Source organism: Rhinolophus sinicus, linkage group LG12, assembly GCF_036562045.2.
Source record: "Rhinolophus sinicus isolate RSC01 linkage group LG12, ASM3656204v1, whole genome shotgun sequence".
NCBI lineage: Eukaryota > Metazoa > Chordata > Mammalia > Chiroptera > Rhinolophidae > Rhinolophus > Rhinolophus sinicus.
The window spans coordinates 34867387-34875344 of NC_133761.1; positions in this window are offsets into that span (position 1 = coordinate 34867387).

Consider the following 7958-nt stretch of genomic DNA (forward strand, 5'->3'; position numbering starts at 1 on the left):
CACAATTTTGAGAGTTGTAGGTGAGCTAGGTACTGATGATACAAGGATGAGTGAAGACACTCATCAATGTGAATTTTTTGGCATCGAATAGGGGACATTTTGTGCAATGAAAAGACTAGCTAACTTGTTTTAACAGTAATACCTAGTGTATTAAAGCAAAAGATTTAATAACTTAGTTTTTTCCCCCCGAAAGCTCTTAAGTTTAATGATGTAGGCCCCATAAAAATATTTTTTTTTGCCTTTGTTTTGTTCACTGCTATATTCCTAGCATTCGGAATAGTGCCCAACACATAGCAGACAATAAATATGTTGAATAAGTAAATTTACAAATATTATTGTACTTACTAACCTAGTAATTTTAACAAGCACTTTCAAGGGAGCCTTTGATTTATGTCTCTTCACCTCAAGTTGAATAGACCAAGCTCCTTTAATCAATCACTTGTGGTTACAAACCTAGTTAATAAACTTTCTTTAAATATTGTACATTGCTTTTATCAATTTAACATACTCAATTTTCTTTTTAAAGCCTTTCAAATTTCTCTAGCAGGAAAAACCTTCCCAAATACTTAAACCACTGTAAATAGAGCTAATAAATTAAACTTCTAAATATGATGATGCTTAAGTTCCATTAAGCATTCCAGTACTGTTTATACTTTTTTGACTTCACATCAGGAATGTAAAATTAATTTCTCAGTTACCCATTTAAATTGATGTCAGAAGTCTAATCTGTTAGATACCTTAATAAACTATGTTTTCTTAAAAGTTGCAAACATTTAAGTACCAAAAATATACAGATTATCTCAATGACATAAAAAATATTTTTGAACTTAATATAAAAATATTAATCATTTAGCTTTGATTTACTTAATCTTTGTACTCTATTCCACGATTTCTTTGGGTTACAAACACTAATTCACTACTGAAAAATTATAGTGTCGCCAGCAAGATAGGGAGAACATTTCATCAGACTGTGGCTGCAAATCTACCAGAAAGGAAACGGACTCTCTCTAGGACATTGACCAACATTCCAACTACCCTTAAGTCACTGTAACAACAGGAAACCCAAATCTGCATCTTCTATGAGTTGATCTTTCCTGGGTTCAAGATAGGCCATTAATTTTTTCCTTCTGATTTGAGTAAATTGAATTCTACTCTCCCCATTAAGACTGTAGCTAAACTTTTTTACTGATTAATTGAATTTCATATTTATTTAACAATCTTAAGATATTTCTTTGTTTTCACCATTGGCTTTAAAATTACTACCAGTAGCATTCCTGTGAACTCCTAAAGCATTAACACAACTTTAGTATTGTGACCACAGAAGTAGACACGGAACAAGGTATATGCAGCTTCCATTGAAATATCTATAAGAGTCTCCTTCAGACAAAAAGAATATAGGGAAAAAAACACAGGATTCTTATTACCACAGTTCAGTGATAAAGCTGACAGAGGTTGTGGAAGAATTATGCAGAATAATAATGCTTTAGGAGTTCACAGGAATGTTACTACTACTGTTATTACTACTACCTTATTAAGTAATCATTACAAAAACTCTATTATTACTCTGCTTTACAGATGAGAAAACTGAGGCTTAGTGAGGTTCAATCACTTGCTGGAGAGAAGCTAGTGCATTCTCATCTGCTCAGTCATTTGGCAGTTATTTACTAAATTCCCACAGTCTAGCAGGCACTGTTTGAGGCTCTGGGAAACTTTACAAATAGAAGTAGAGATAAAGGAAGTTCCCAAATTGAGTTGAACTTCCCAAACTGCAGACCTCTAAAGACAGGCTAAGTTCTGCTTTTCATGATTTATTCTTTTCCTTTCCAACTCAGGAATTCTCTGAAAGCTTAATCTCCATCCTCCATAACAATTGAGGATGCAGGAAGAATAGGATTAGGGTTGAGGGACAACCCTAGGGGAAAAGGGCAACATTTGCAGTTCTGTACCATTCCGATGTTCAACATTACGAAGGGTGTAACGCTAACCCTTCCAAGTAGTTCAAACTTATTTGGAATAAAATGTGTTTGATTTAAAAAGAGAGAATTTAATAAATACGTGTTCTATATTAGTGCCATCTGTGACTAGAGGCAGAATTCACCAGGTAACTGAGAATAATCACAGGAGTGGAAATTAGAACCCCTTGATGCAAATTTTTTTTTGAAAATTTGTAATTCCAAGTGATTATTCTTTTACCTCTGTTGGAAACTCTTAATCATGATAATTATTCAATAGCAAGAATGTGAAATTAGTTAATATACTTTTTCTCCTCAAAACAGTTACGAAAACAACAGTATGTATACAGGGAATTTTAAGAGAAGTTAAAAGGATTACTTACTCTTGACCTAGGACAATGACTGAATGGGATATATCCGTGATGCAGAGATTTGGCTGGCCACAGCTTCATATGTGATTGACCGTCTTTGAAACAGAGACAATCTTGTGTCTCTACCCAGAAGACCTGATTGATTTACTTGGGAAAACCAAGTGACTTACACAAGCCAATTGTCCCCTAAAACTTTTTCTTTTTTCAAAACATTCTTGATGTGATCCCTATGTTATCTTTTGTAAGTTCTAGGGAAATGATGGGTTCCAATTTGTTGGAAAAAGGCAGCTACCAAATGTCTTCACTCCTTTCCTTTGAAGCTAATATACTCATTTGTATAGGCTAATATATATCTGTCTGTGTTGAGATAGACTTAAAAGTCTCAGAGGTTCAGTTTAACTTTGAAACTTCCTTTATCTCTAGTTTTATACTTATAATCTCTGATAAATTGAGCAAACCATGGAGATAATTAGGTTCTGAGTTATATTACTATTTTTGTCCTTATTAGTAGTTAATATTTACTGGATACCAGTAGCATTCAAATCAGGGTAGATTTATAATTATTCAGTGTCCTTAGTTAGAGGGCTCAGTTCATGCTTTATTCACATTAGAAAGAACTTTTAATGTTGCTCACTTTAAAATTGCTGGCAGGAGTAAATGGGCCACATTTATCTTATAAGAATGTTTGGTTTAGGATTAAACAAAACTGTATGTGTTCATTCCAGATTTCAACTTTTACTAAAACCTGACTACTGAAATTTGTTCAGAAAGAGGTGCCAATGAGCAAGAATCTCTGCCACTGCAGTGAACAAATGTTTTTCCCAAATAAGCAGACAACAGTTTCATTTAAAAACCATTTTCTATTTTCTTAAGTTTATTTGTATTAATTGGAAAATTACTTCTTAGCCAGCACACTGGTAGTTGTTGCTTAGTTGGCAGTGAGAGTGCCTGGATTAAATAGTGGGCCAGAGTGGTTAAAGAAGACCCCTTTAAGGCATGATCTGAACAGCTACTGTATCTTAGAATTTGATTTTGGGCCACTTGCCTAGTGGTGGGGTGCAGGTACATGCGGATCTAGCTCCTTTATATTAGTGTCTCTCAGTGACCCAGGCTATGGGTGGTCATCCTATGATCATGTTTTCTGGGTCCATGTAGGTCCACCCTTGTTTTCTAGCAGGGATGTAGCCACAAATTTGTATCTGCCCAGGAAGTTGAGTGTGAAGGAGAGGTCATTAGGACAGGCTCTTTGCTCACTCTTGCTGGGATGTTGGTAAACTTTGTAGTTGGTGGTAAGATTTGACTCTCTGCTAGTTATATAAGGTTATAGACAATGATGGTGGTAATGCTGGTTATAATGTCGGTCATTTAATCATTAGAAATTAGAGATAATGTTTTGATAATAATAGATAATTGTATCACTTAGAACTTTATTCAGTTTTATTTAACAGAAGCCCTCAGATGAGGCGTAGCTTAAATAAGAAAAGTTGATTTCTCACATAACAAAGATAAAGAAAAGTTTAATTTTCACATTAAAAAAATCTTTTAAATTCCATTAAGCCCTTGACTGCCTATAAATTCTCTCTATTCTAAAGAGGGTCAATCACACATGAGCTACGGTCAATAATAGGAAGTCCAAGGCTTAATGATGGTTTCACAATGTCTTCAGAGCCTGACATTCCTCTCTCTTTCTGCTCCACCATTCTAGCGCATTCAAGATTACCACATGGTCCAAGTTGGCAGCTGGATTCCAGCCATTACTTCCCAGATAGAAGCCAAAAGAAAGAAGAAAACTGAAGAGCAAAAAAGTGCTCTTCTCAACTGGATCAGCTTCCTTCAAGCAGCCTTTCCAGAAGTTCCAAGCAACATTTATCTTCATCTTTTATTGGCCAGTACATATTCACACCTGGCTTCAAGGGAAACTAGGAAATGTAGTCTTACTCCACATAGCATGTGACCATTCTTCTGTTAGGCAACAAGTAGCCTCTAATACTGTGGTATCAAGGCATAGATCCAATCCTATCACTTCTATCTCTTTATCCTTGGGTGTTTCCAAGCCAGAGAGCTCCTCACACAGAGTACTATTAGCTTTAAAGGAAACCAGTGTCTCGAAAGTGATGGTAGAGAAGTGCAGGCTCTCTAGTAAATGCCTGACTGGAGAACCAAGAGGAGGCTTGGAAGACAAAGGTCTTTGCTCTCTTCCTTCAGACTTGAAACTGTCTGGATCCATAGAGAATATCAATATGACTTAGCTACTTAATTATAGGAATAAAGAAGGTTAAACTGAAAGAAGAGAGCAAGTTCATATAAAGGGAAATGTTGACTAGTAAGAAAATGATTGACTTTGATTAATCAGATTAGGAATTCCTCCTTCTGTGGGAAGGAGCTAATAAGCGAAAGGGCATAAAGTGGAAGATCCTATAACAACTTTAACTTTCCTACTGTAGGTGTTCTTGCTAGGCTGTATGAGTATCTAGACATAGATACCTACAGATGTATAAATAATCATATTATTATATGTACACAGATATACTACATATCTTTATATGTTTCTTGTGCTATATATAATCTTATAACTCTGAGCTCTGCAACTAATGGGCACTGAAAGGGTTACAGGTGTGTTGAGATATTGGGCCTGGGGCAACCAATGCCTACAGCAGACTACTTCTATCCAAGACTAGATAAACTCTTCTGTTTATCCCAGTGTGTTCCATAACCAGTATTATTTTCAGTGTGTACACTGACCCCCAAATGCTAGACAGCACTGCTATAAATTAGTTTATTTTAGGCAATCTCATGGTATGTGCCATGAAAATATAGCTTTTACTGTCATTTACCAGTGATGGAAGATAAGTGAAAACTCAAATGAGTTGAAGGTGCTAAGCCATACTTACTCTGATTAAAATGCAGTGCTGAACTGGGCTCTTGATCAGTGGTCAATGGCTAGAGGTAAGAACTAGTCAGGCTAACAATAGTTAAGAACAGAAAGCTCCTTAGCTTCCAAACCAAAGATCTTCAATGAGATAGATGAAAAGACCAGGTTACTCCAAATAATTATAATGTCATAGCAAATGCAGAGATGGTACCCAGAGATTGAACAGCCTAATGCAGGGTTGATTTGGTGATTTATATGTCATAAAGGAATTTTTTCATCATTTAAATATGGTCTATCCTCAAGTTTGCTACATAGTCCAAGATAGCTGCTGGAGCTCTGGTCATCACATCCATGTTCTAGTAAGCAAGAAAGAGAAAAAGGGAAAGGGAAAAAGGGTACAGTCCAATCCCAGCAGGGTTAGCCACCTTTAAGGAGCTTTTCTGAAGTGTCACTTACGTCTCATTGGCTAGAACTTAGTCATGGGGCTTCACCGGGATACAACAGAGGATGGAAACTGTACATGTTATTACTGGAAATAAAACTGATGTTCTATAACCATAGAATAATGGAGGAAATGGATATTGGAAAGATACTAGCAGTCTACAAAATGATGGACACGAGTATAGATTACCAGCCTGAACCGTTTCAAAGAACAGTGCTGGCATAAATTCTCCCTAGTATTATGGGACATGTCATTGTGAATAGAGAAGGGAAGAGGAGCCAGGAATGTAGGGTGAGGTTTTTAAAGGGACAAACCAAAAAAAAAAAAAAAAAAAGCCTACTTTTCTTAATTATGAAGATAATTTATTATTAAGTGTTACTGTATAACATGCTTTCTTGAGTTATCTGGAAAATTGTGACGCTGTGAGGGGAGAAAGCTTATGTCATGGGAGATGAGGGTAGAGTGTTTACCTACGTGCCCTGAAGAGCAGTAGCAGTTACTTTTCCTATCCACTGAACAGCAGTGGAAGGGTTAATGAGTTAGTGCTTAACCAGGCCTAGAAGATGAAAACCAGTAGGCTGGGTTATTATTTTTATTGTGTTGACACAGATGCATTTTCGTAAAGATTTATAAGAAACTTTTAATTTTTCAAAATACTCTGCCTTTTGCTTTCCAAATTCCATTTTGGTTATGTATGTGTCATTCTCACTACAGCCTCACCGGGGGAGAACAACAACATAAAAGATTTCTCTTTTCTTTGAGGTTTTACATTCTCACGGAACATTTTTACTGGGTCAATAAATTGCTGCTTACCAAGGAGGGTTCCCCAAAAGAACTGATCTTCAGAAAATTTTCTGAAATTGGGGCAAAGCACTAATCATTCAGGGAGAGAGAACAAACAAATTAAACCTATTGTCCTCCAAAAGCAGGTCTTGCATGATAATACCACTACCATCAATAATAATAATAAACAGCAACCATTTATTGACTACTTACCTATCCCCCCCATTTACAGACAAGAAATTTACAGATAAGAAACCCCCCAATATACAGATCAGAAAACAGAGGCTCAGAGAGGTTAAATGAAATGCCTATGGATAATAGCCAGAAAAAAGGCAAAGCTGAGATCCACACCAGGCAATTTGATCCCCAAGCCCGCGGTGGTCTTAACCACTATGTAATATTGTCTCACAAACCTCCTGGGAATCTGCTCCATCTCTTATCACCGACAAAGTTTTGGATTTGCTGGTAGAGAAAAAAATGCTTGAAACCTAACTGGGCTCCTCTAGTATCTGTTTTGACAGCCGAAATTAATTGTTCATTTTCATTTTCTAAGCACTTTTTGGCAACTCTTTCTAATGACCCCAACTGCCGTCTCCTTCCTTTTCATCTTGGCAGGGCTCCCTGGTGTTGAGCTGACAGGAGCGGGGTGGGCCCAGAACTCCAGCGACACAGTACGCTGGCAGGGCTGCAGGCTTTCATGAGAAAGGAAGTGATTGTTCTCACCCTCTGCAGTTGCTGGGAGTGAAGGTGGGCACTTTCTGACTCTGAAGAGCGTAGCGAGAAAGCCTCACAAAGCTGATTAAACTAAATGTAATAATTGAGTCGAGCCTATCTCACATCTTGGTGTTTGTCTTGCAAAGTCAGATGAACCATCTTTCTCACACTCCACCTCAGCGCACTCAAAGGGGAGAGATGGTCCTTCCTCTGCACTTTCCCTCAGCGTTGACCAGAAGAGGGAGCAGCCTCCGTGGGAAGTGGGAAGGTGAGCCGCGTACAGGCACGTGGTAGAATGGGCACCTAACTCCAAAAACGCTCAGACTTTTAAGACTAAAAACATTTGTTAAATTGAAAAATACCACTGAGAACAGAAAATTACCAATATTTTCTGGTGGCTCTGAGCCCCTAGGTACCATTTTGGATAAATTCACTTTGAAACATGCAGAAGCTGCCCCCAAATGTGCATTAATTACTTGGGAAAGCCTTCAACATCTTTGATATTGTTACTTTCAAGATACATATATATCAGGCAGAAGGCATGAATCCTATCTGCATGGCACTTATAGGTTAAAATATGAAAGAGGTGATGAAGATACACACTATAATTTCCAACCCCACTTTATTTTCTTTGCATATCTTTCTTGTAAATAATGCAGAATGCAAACAAATGGGGAAGTTAATGTTTGGCTTTGGATAGGAATCTTTCCTCCCCTATTCTTCATAATCATGGCAGGATTCCTGGTGAAGGTGAACTTCGAGTTGTGTTTTAATTAGGAGGAGAAAAGTAAATTGGAACTCTGAAGGGGAAGTGATCCTACAGG